This window comes from Lygodium microphyllum, chromosome 11 (assembly GCF_053477565.2).
Source record: "Lygodium microphyllum isolate KBCC chromosome 11, Lygodium_microphyllum_v1.1.10, whole genome shotgun sequence".
NCBI classification, from domain to species: Eukaryota; Viridiplantae; Streptophyta; class Polypodiopsida; order Schizaeales; family Lygodiaceae; genus Lygodium; species Lygodium microphyllum.
Window position 1 is genome coordinate 152,509,700 of NC_141145.1, and position 11,788 is coordinate 152,521,487.

Here is an 11,788-nt window from a genome sequence, read left to right on the forward strand (position 1 = left end):
GTGGCATGTAGACGAAGAAAGACACCCACAAAGTGCACATAGAAATGCTTTTTGTCCCATCTACCATGTGAGCATGGAGTGGGGCCAATAGCCCTAGTTAACATGGCACAAAATGGCATTTCCCTTTTCACAATACTCATAATTATAATATAATGTATGACTAATAATGTTAATCATTATAACTATACTATAATATACTATTATTGCCATTAATTATACTTATCATTAACTATAATGTCATTAGTAATATATATATCACACACACACATTACTTGTTGCCCACTTCCTCAAGAGAAGGTGGGAGAATTAGCTTCATTGAACTCCATGGCATACAAAAGTAATGAGCCAAATCAACTACCTTTCATCTCTATTGGACATTCTACCCAGTTAATTTGTAGATGATCCATATCATCATCATCTATGCTATGTTCCCCTACCCTCGAGATTGTTGCCCAAATGCTAGCATTGTAAGTCAAAACTTGGAGGATCACAAATGAAAGCTTTTCATAATCACAAGGAAAAGTGAGGCTCAAGGTCAAAGATCACGTTGAAAGATCATGTCCACATGATGAGAAAGGAGTATGCCACATGTGCATGATGCCATAATCGTTAGGAGGCCTAAGCTTGTACCTACATACATAATTCCCACCAAGGCTAGCTACTACAATAAATCCAAAAAAAAATCATCATGCGCATATGTCCATCAAGATCCACTATAGCATTGTGCCTTGCTAAGCTGGGTAATTATGTAGCTTATGCATTTTCATACTATCATATAGAAGCTACACTACATCAAATTAGCTGATCTTTCGGAAATCTATTATTCATAATCTTCCATGACCACAAGTGGAGGTATATGAATGGTAGAGGGGATTGTTGTTGTTCAACCAAGATTATGATCGCAATGAGTGGTAGCATTTAAGATGGTTGATAGAAATGTTACGATGTTCATTCAAGAGCAGAAGTTACATTGCTATGAGAGAGAGAGAGAGAGAGAGAGAGAGAGAGAGAGAGAGAGAGAGAGAGAGAGAGAGAGAGAGAGAGAGAGAGAGAGAGAGAGAGAGAGAGAGAGAGAGAGCAAATGAAGGAGAGGAGGGTGTGGAGTTTTTAAAAAAAAACCCTTGCACTCCTAGAGAGAGAGAGAGAGAGCAAATGAAGGAGAGAAGGAGGGAGATGGGGAGTTTTTCAGAAACCCCTTTACACTCCCGCAACCATAGGAGAGAGAGAAAAGAAAGAAAGAGAGAGAGAGAGAGAGAGAGAGAGAGAGAGAGAGAGAGAGAGAGAGAGAGAGCAAATGAAGGAGAGGAGGGATAACTTTTCTTTTTTGTAACACATGGCACAAGTCGCCGCCCTTTCTCTCTCTCTTTGTGGTGATGCCACATGGCTCAGCTCCAAAACCTTTCTTAATAACAGTAGTAGATGACAAATGCTCATTTTTTGTGATCACACCTTTTAGAGCCTATTAGGGTTTAAGCTCCCCCTATAAAATGTCCTAACAAATGCACAATATTGCCATCAAGAAATTAAACATGTCTACTAGGTACTACTCTTTGTATGTTTCTAGGATATGCATTCTCAAACGCGAAATGTTGGAAGAAAGGGCAATATATTATGAGATGTCAAGTACACACTCATAGGTAGACATGATAATATTGTACGTTCAAAAAAAAATTCAAACATGCACACAAAAATATTTTATATAAATGTGATATAATTAAAGTTCTCGAGAGGGTCTGGATTCCCACTCATTCAAACCCATTGAATGTCATGCTCTAGAGAGTGATATTTGATAAGTTATTATTCAAATGTGTGTCCGATGTTATAAAAAGGAGGACATCCCACACCTCTTTTGGAGGTGCCCCCAGTGGATCATGGCTAATATGGGCTATCATACACACCTGATCAAGAGGGCTTTGGGTAGTGAAGGGTAAATGATGTGTATACAAGATAGCAACGAGAGCTTTAAGCATTCACAATTTTTGAATATAGGGTATAAAGAAAATGAGGATTTTCAAAAAGAAAATGAAATGAGTATAAACAATAAGAAAAAATAACCCATTTATAGCCAAATAATACATAAAGGGGATGAGAGATAGAATTGGCACATATCCTAGTGGATTTTATTAACTTGGAATTGTTCAATTGCTTTAACAAGGAGTGCACCTCATCCATTCAAAAAGCATGCATGCCCTTATAAGTGACACTAGAAAACACAAAAATGAACCTTGAATAGATAACTACATATTTGCAATGCATGAATGCTTAATCAAGGCTATATATATAATAAAGTTTCCTTGTTCCTACAAACAAGACTCCTTTATTTTGGCCTTTTGTGAAACCCAAACCAAGTAAAGTTTGCTCCAATTTGACATGAGTAACCATTTACTTGCATTACGAAATCTCTTTTTTCCAAGCACCTTGAAATATGCTATATAGCCATGCAACTCATTCTCTAGTGGCATTGTTTCTTCCTTTTCAAGAACCCAAAATAGGTAACATTTCTCCAATTTGAGATGAGTGACCACTTACTAACACCATGAAATCTATTTTTTAAACACAAAATGATATGACTACATTCTAATGAATAAATATCCTTGATTACAAAGTAGATAGGCTAATGCAAGAGGCTTGTCATCTTGAGCATACCTTGTTCACTTAATTTATCCACCATACTAGAGAAACTCCAATACCAATTTACCTTGCTTAGGATTTGGTACCACCCTAATCCTGCACCCCTTTTTATGATTATCCAAGTTGTTACATCTCATATGGAGCCCCATATGGAGCAAAGAGTAAAAAGTCTAATTACTCGAAAGACTTGCTCCCTTATCCCATTTGATGCTCTGGAGGTGCCAAAAATGCATCCCAACTTAGAACTATTATTGCCACACTACATGCCAAGTTTGCTTAAAATCTAGCTCCAAGTATCCATAGTTAGATTGGTTCTTCATATGTAGACCCTTTATATCACATGCGTTCAATGCTTATTTAAAAATACATTTATGTGTGAATTTTTCCTAAATAAAACACCAATTTCTATTCAATTTGTAGATAACCTCTGTATATGGCACCCTTTTGTATGTTGAACATGTGCTAAGATGGTATTTTAAATATCCCTTATGTTGAACCCACATGATACATTTACATATTTATGAGTGATCCTTTGAGAGTCGGATAGCCATCCTAGAAAGCATGCGTCAAAGTTTCTTTTTTCCTACATGCATGGATCCTTGTTGATAGACCTCTTCTTTCTAGCTTCACATCTGTAAATGGTGCCCCTATAATTACATACCAACGAGTGACTCTTTCTTTGAATGGTAACTTAAGAGACCAACTTTTTCTCATGATTCTTTCAAACTCTCTTCCCCATACTTTTTAGCAACAACCATTGTGCTTTTGTCACATTTTTGTTAGTTTTTGGTCATTTTTAACATTGTTCACTTAAGATTATGGATATGCCTTAAGCCAAATAGACTTGAAATTGTCTTTTGTCTCTTGTTTTTATCCATTTGACTCTTCTTTATTGTTGATTTGAAAGCACAAGTATTGAATGATATCAAATAATCTAGACTTTTTCTTCCATTCACCAATACTTTCAACTATTGATTTTAAGATTTGAGACTCTTGCCTTTCATAAAATCTCTTAACAGAAACACCCATCCCTCCCTATTTACACAAGAATTGCTCATAAAGACATGCTATCATAATGGTTGATGTGCACTATTGGACAAAACAATAGGATTACCCCATTTTAGCTACAATTCATTATGGCATGTTAACACGATGGTTAATATCCACATTTGGTTGGAGCGATTGAACTAGTCCATGTTGCCTAAAGTTCACCAAGACATGAGTAGTTATTTTGTGGTGATATGCTATTCTATTGGTTGACTGTGCACTCTTGGTTGACACAATGAAATTATTGTATACTAATTAAGGCCAATACCACACATGTCAAAACTATTTTCTCTCCTCCTTTATAAAAAATTTCAAGATTAAGTTTTTCCTCTTCCTCCTCTCTTCTTTGTTAGGATTGACTATATAAATGCATCAAGTCATCAATGTTTAAGTTTTAAAATATCATTGCAATTTGATGGTTGAATTTGGCCATGCAAGCTCTCTCACACACACACACACACACACACACACACACACACACACACACCCCATGGCAATGAATGCTCAAGCACACTCTCATAGCAAATTGTTTTAGTCATCATTCTCGCTTTTACTTAGTTTCTATTTCAACAAGTGAACATGTTGTGTATGATCTGTGGCAACAAGAGGCATACCACGATTCCCTTCCTCTAGTGTTAATGCATGTAGGGTATATAGAGTATCAACCTCTTTTTGTACTAATACTAATGAAGTTTTTCCTGACACTAATCACAAGGAAGTGACTACCTCTACTTCATCTAGTAAGATGTAGGTTAAATTATTTTTTGGAAGCTGTCAAAGTATATAGACATGTTAATCAGTAGGAGTAACACTAATACCCAAATGTGCCACATTAGGGCCTCCTTGTAAGCCTAAGTGGTTGTATCATACTCTACCTCAATAGTAGACAAGGCCATTAATTTTTGCACCCTAGACATCCAAGAACTAGTATCTCTAGCAAAAGTGAAGACATGCCCAGAGGTGGACTTCCTACTATTTGCATGTCTTGCATAGTCGAGTCAGTGTAACCATGACTGTAGTATTGTGACCACCATAGGAAATGCTCATATCTACAATTCCTTTTAGGTACCTCATGATACCCTTCATGGTGTCCTAACGTCATCATCCAGGTGTAGCCATATAGCATACTACAACTCCCACTACAAATGTTATACTAGGGTGAGTGGCTATCATGGTATACATCAAACTGCCCACTACAAATACATAAGGGATCTTGGCCATCTTGGACAATTTTCCTAACTGACCTTCACATGGAAAGGTATAGGACAACAAACAGGCTTAGCATCCTACATATGGAAGAGCGACCAAGAAAGATGCATTCCAATGATTTAGGATCCAAACTATTATGTTTGTCCTTGGGAACATGGCAAAAAGCCTCACTTTCAAGGACAAGCAAATAAGCATATGATTGAGGTTTTCCAGGTCATACCTCCTCTACAGCCTAATAACTAATAGCAGTGCATGGGGATCTATTTATCAAGTGTACAACAGTAGTAACTACCTTAGTCCAAATTTTATATGGTAAGCCTACCAAGCTAAGCATACTACTGACTCTCTCCTAAATCCTCCTATTCGTGTGCTTTGCAATACCATTCTGGGATGGAGTGCAAGGGGTGATCAACCGAAGCTTGATATCCTACTCATTGCAAAACTACTCAAATGCTTTAGAGACATATTCACTCCCATTATCTGACCTTGGGCATTTCATCCATACCTAGACTAGTTCTCAATAAGAGTAAGACAATATTAAAAGGTAGCCAACACATTCAATTTTGCTTTATGGGATATGGGCATATCTTATGCAAATAATCATTAATGAAAGTCACAAAAAATTTCATGCCAACTAGTGACTAACAAGGCATGGGACCATATACATTGGAATGAATAAGAGCCATAGGCGTACCCATGTGTGTAATGCTTTAGTAGCTTCTTATAACAATTGCATGTCTACCTGTCATAACGACAATGATCACATGAATCAAAATATTGTAATCAAGGTGCGAAGGATAGTACAAACAGGAAAATATTTTCAACAAGGGCATATGTCCAAGGCAACAATGCCATAAAGATACATGTGGTACATCAACCATTGCCAAAACATGGTCAATAGACCTGGATACAAGCAAGGGATAGAGGTTTCCAGTATTGGCACCTCAAGCAAAGACAAGATTCCCACATGTAAGCTTCCACGTGGAATCGCCAAAAGATATATGATATCTTGTATCATCCAACTATCTAGCAGAGAGTAGGCTTTTTGTCAAAGCTGAAACATAGAAGGAAGCCCCTAAATCGAGCAACCAATAGTGAGAAAAAGTAGATTGGGTATCAACCAACTAGCTAATATCAAGAGACAAAGGTGCCAGGATGTAATCATCATCAGACTCATGCTCCAAGGATTTGATCTCCAGAATTTTCGTGCTGCACTTACTAGGAATAATGCTACAATTATCACACTTATCCTACACTTTGGCCTTGTATTTATCATTGCGTATCTTATGGCTAACATGACCCTACTTCCCACAATAATGACATGTAAGAGGGGACTTACAACCATGGATCTCTACCATGGACATCATTACTGCTCTTATCATCATGTTTGCCCCCTAACAACAATCAATACATGAGAAGTGCAAGTTGCATCTACATTCTTTCTATTTGTATCCTCTGTAATTAAAGCATCCTCAACATCCTAGATTTTCAAACTATCCTTAGTATATAGTACACATGGCAATATGGAAAGTGTCCCATGACCTAGAAAGTGTCATAGGGAAAAACAAGGGAGGAAGATTATCCTTAAACTCGATGCCCTGCAAAGTCAACTGGCTTAAAGTAGAATGAAATTCATTCAAATGCACAAACACACTAGTCCTTTTATGCAAAGGTCCATGAGCTATTTCAACTGATACATATGTGAAGCAAGACTTTGCTTGTCATAAAGATTGCATATCTTTTCTATAACTACCATGCATTATCCTCATGTGCCACAATATTGAAATAAACATATTTTGATAATGACAATATAAGAGCAGATTTACATAGCTCATGCAACTCATCCTAAAATATCTCATGATCAATGCCTTCGGGCTTTACACTCTTGGTTTTCAAAGGCCTAACCTACTTATTTTAAAACTATTACTTACCATATTTACATCTTTTAATAAGTGAAATTTGTGCCATCAAGATTTTCAATATTAAAAATAGTAGTATTATTTGAAGAACCAACTATAAGTAAAGTATGCTAATGTAAAATCCAAGCAATGGGTTGCTATAAATGATAGCAAATCAACCCACTAAACTCAGCGATGTCTACTCTCCCAAAGAATACTAAAAACTGTAATCATAATAATGCTGAAATAAAGATAGTAGTATATGCCAATCTAAAAAGCCAAGAAAGCAAGCTTCCACTACTAGGGATATCCATGTAGCAACCATGATACAAATAATGTAAGTAGCTATGACTAAGCATAGACCAGTGGTACTAAAGAATGTCACAAACTCAAATTGTCAGTGAGCCATACATCCCATAAGAATATACATAGCTGAAAAACTACTGATGGAGGTAGGTGCCTGTGTCCAAAACATATAGAATCAAATCAGCCCATAAGCAGAAGTAACTGCATCCAATGGCATACAAGAGAGCATATGCATAAACCAAGAGTCCCACTGTCTCAAAGAACTAAGCTCAACTACATAAAGAATCCAAAACTCTAATGCCAATAGGAAGTCGTTCCCACTGAAGCAAATTCAAATGCCAAATAAGAAACATAAGCTCAAGATGACCATCCAGAATCCAAGATACATCCAAGAGCATGAAACCTAACAAAGTCTTTAAACCTATAATGTCAATGACCAAAGCAATTGAAGCATAAAGCTAAAGCTCCAGAGATCCAATGTAGTTCAAATTCAAGTGGTAAAGCTACCCATAATCATATCTAGATCTAAGTATCAATGCTAGACATCAACACATGTAAGTGGCATACTTGAATAACATCAGGCCTCATATAGGCATAAAATTAATGCTAATAACTTGCTTCCCAAACTATTATCACAATAATGAAGTCCTAAAACCTAAGTTAATTAAGCTCTAACTGATCCAAGTATCATTCCAAAGCATTATCATAGCATTCAAGCACTAAAATAGTATCACCAAGGTATTAAACATGCATAATGGAGCTCATTATTTGCTATCCAAACTAGAATCATTCTACTTTGTATGAAATAGAGAACTAAAAACTACATAGAATCAACTCTATGATGCTTAGATCTGTAGCTCTTGCCGTGCTCTTTGTTTCTAGCTATAGAACATCTAAATTTGATGTCATATGCAAAAGCTATGGCCAAAATACAAAAGTGCTATCATGTTGCCATAATTTTCCATGACTTCTGAAGCACACTCTATATCCACTCAAAATAGATAGAATGACTACTCAGCTCAATAAGCACCCAACAAGGCTCCAATTAAGCCCTGGAAGCTCCTCAACAAGTTGATAGAATAAAAGACTCAACGCATACCTCAAGAGGAAGAAACAATGATTGCCATGAAACCTTGAGTTGAAACTTTGAATTTGAGCTGAACCAAAGCATAAGGAAACTCCTCGAATGGTTGGATCTGACCAATTGAAAGGTAGAGCCTGAGTGAAAGCACACAAGTAGAAGCAAGAGCAAAGCAAGAGCTATGGCGAATAGAGCAAGAGAGTAAGAAATACATTATCTTCATAGTAGTTAATAAAAGCTACATTGCAAAAGAAATTTGCATTCCATGCACATTTAGGAGGCCTCCTTAATGGATAGGATGAAGAAACATAAGGGGAGCTATATGATGATCACCCCATGGTATTCAGGGATGTATATGCTAAAGACTCAAACTAAGGCCAATTTTGAATGAAAAAGGATTCAAGTGGATCATACTTTCAAAAATTGTGAAGGAAAGAACCAATCAACTTTTGAGAGTAGAGACATGCAAGGTGAACTCAAAGTATTGAAGCAATGAAAATGTATTAAGGGTGTATGGATTGCACATGAAATTGTGCCAAAACAACTCAAAGCATCACTAGGTGGAATGACCAAGATGAAGGCACTTAGGAACTTTAATGACATTGTACATCTTGCATATTGGTGTATTTCAGGAGACATTCAGAGCTACATGTATTCACAATAACCAACCCTACAAAAATACTGAACAAGGAGATGCAGTAGTGAAAAGACTTAACTGATGATTCATAAATGTGGAAAATTCCATTAGTATCATCTATAGATTGCTCTAGGAACATCTTCTTATTAGAGTGTGGAAGGACATCCCTTTAAGGTTATCATTTTCTACCTCACTTCAGACTAGATTCCCTAACTCATTGAGTAGTATTGAAAATAATATTTTATTAATTTCTAAGACATTGATGAGGGAAGATTTCATTTCGACGATGCCGAATCTAGTAGCTTTCAGCAATTTGCATGCTTCCTCAAAGTTTGTGCATCCCCTTTGAGCAATCATAAGGTTGTCAACAAATCCTTGACCTACAATTTGCTTCTATTTATATTCCACAACTTCAAGTTTGTATAGAAATACTATGCCCCTTCGACTACACAATTTGTATTCTTGAACAAGGACTACATCAAAATCATATTGAACATCCATTGCCAAAATAATGCATTTTTTATGCTCTTGTTAATTCCCTCAAATAAATTGATTGTGCATTGGTGTCTCCATCATTAAAGTTTTGTAGCTTTTGAGGCCTTTGTCTCCACACTCCATAATATTTCACTCATTGGACTAATTGTAGGTTGCCACATCATTTTCTTTCTCTCATATTTCAGCATTAAATTTTGCTACAAACCATCCTTGGCTCCAAGCCCCCACCATTCTCTTGTTCCCAATCCTATAGGCCATCAAAATCTTAGTATCCATGTTGGAATATTTGAGGTCCAATTACTCAATAGGAATTTGGTTGAGTTGGGTGAAGGCATTTTTCCTCCCTCTATTATACTTAGAGATGCCGCTTTGCTCTAGAATCTATAAAATTGGGGGGATTAACCAAGTTGTTCTTTGACACAAGGTTTGTTTACTTAACTTGAGGACTCTTCCCTTTGTTGTTTTTGACTAGCTACTATCCTCCATGATTATTAGGTTTCTGAAGGTCTACCTCTAGATGTTGACTACTAGCATCATCCATTCTAGAAGACTACATGCAAAGTTTCTCCATACACGCTTGAGACAAAGTTCACCCACATAGGGCACATCCACATTCAAATGTTCAAATTGGGCTTCTCTTGTGTTCCATAGATCAGATAGACAATTTTTGGATGGACTTGCCAAAGGAAAAATCCATAAGGGATTTTCAAGCCCTTTGGCAATGTCAAGAAGGTTCCATAGATAGGTAGGGAGATTTGGGTTCTCAACCTAAATTGAGCAACCTTTCCTAAGAGCATAACTACTTGTATCAATAGGTTGCTAACGCATAATAAATATAAGATGCAATCCCAAAAATATATATGTCGAACCAATATACATAAGATAGCTTCTATTTTGCCAAATATGACTTCAAAATAGTCTTTGCCACGTAGTGCATTTGGTCCACACCGCTATCATCATTGATAATAATGTTGAACCATGGTACTACATCGATTGACTTGGGAGATTTCTTATAGTTCACGCACACTTGGATTTTTCCATTTTTCTTCATGACAATCACGATAGGTGATAACCAGTCCGTGTGCTCGATCTCATATATGAATCCTGCCCTCATGAGTTTATCAATCTCCTCTTTTACTGCATGGGCGTGTTTGGGATTCATGGGGTAGGGTCGTTGCTTTGTTGGCACTTCATCAGGGACCATTGGGATATTATGAGTCACAACCCTAGGGTCGACCCCTTTAAGTTCTTCCAATGTCCAGGCAAATACATCAATATACTCTTGCAAGACTGCAACAAGTTTGGCCTCCTCATCCTTGGTCAAATCATCTGCAATGAATATAGGTCTTGGCTTTTCACCCTCCCCAGCCAAGTTGACTTCCTTGACTTTGGCGGGTCCTTCGATCGGTTCACTAGTTTGGCCCTGCCTCTTTGCACCTAGCAAAATCACTACTCTGTCACCCTTTTTAAATTTTGTAAACCGTTTGGGTAGATCCTGCGGTTTCTTTTGCCTCTCTGCTTTTGAGTCCTTCGCTCGCGTCCTGGCCTCCTCCTTTAATCTCCTGTGCCTTAGGTGGACTGGCAAGTCCCCTTTTGTACGTTTGACCTTAAAGGGTTGGGGTATCTTGAGATCACTCTTAGTGTTGACTTCCGACTCTGAGTTAAACTCGCATCCCTTGCTCGAGGAAGGAGTTTCCCCAGGGGGTCGTAGTTCAGTAGGTGCATCCGTCTTAAGCACTGGGATTACCCATGGTCGTGCTACTCCGGCTTGCTCGTAATCCACGGCTCCTATGTGTTCTAGCCAGGATCTATTGCACTCCATCCACATGACTCCTTTTTCACTCCAATTCGTCTTTTCTTTCCTGGGTCTCGAGTCTTCCTTGATTGCGGCTTTAGCAGCCTGCCAATATAGTTCTTTCTCATCCGAGAATGGTAGGTCAATGGTTGCCAAGACGTGCATCCAATCCCGCTCATCCTCAGGGCAGGGAATATATTTAGTGAGTGATCCATAGGGCTTGGTCGTTTGAGTATCGCCTTTCAGCATGGCTGAGATGGCATTTAGGTCAACGGGGGTCGTTTTCCAAGTGTCCATCTCTACCCTTACCGCTTCAGTTCTACTCCCTAGGAAGATCAAACCATTCCCCCAATCTTCAATGACTCGAGCATTTCTCATCCAAGGTCGGCCTAGCAGTATGTCGTAGTCGACTCCCTTCATGACAATGAGGTTCACGGAAAACTACACACCTGCAATCTTTACTGGCCAGTTCTTTAAGACTCCGAATGGCCTTACCTTCATTCCATTTGCTAACATGACATTGAACCTGGCAATCTCTATAGGAGGGTTTCCCCATGCCTCTAAAACTGCATGGCTCACTACGCTAACACCGGCACCTGTGTCTACAATTCCTTTCCGCGTCATATCTCCTAAGGCTAGAACAGGTAGGACTGCATGCATTTCAGTGCCTTCCCAGAAAGCATTGATGT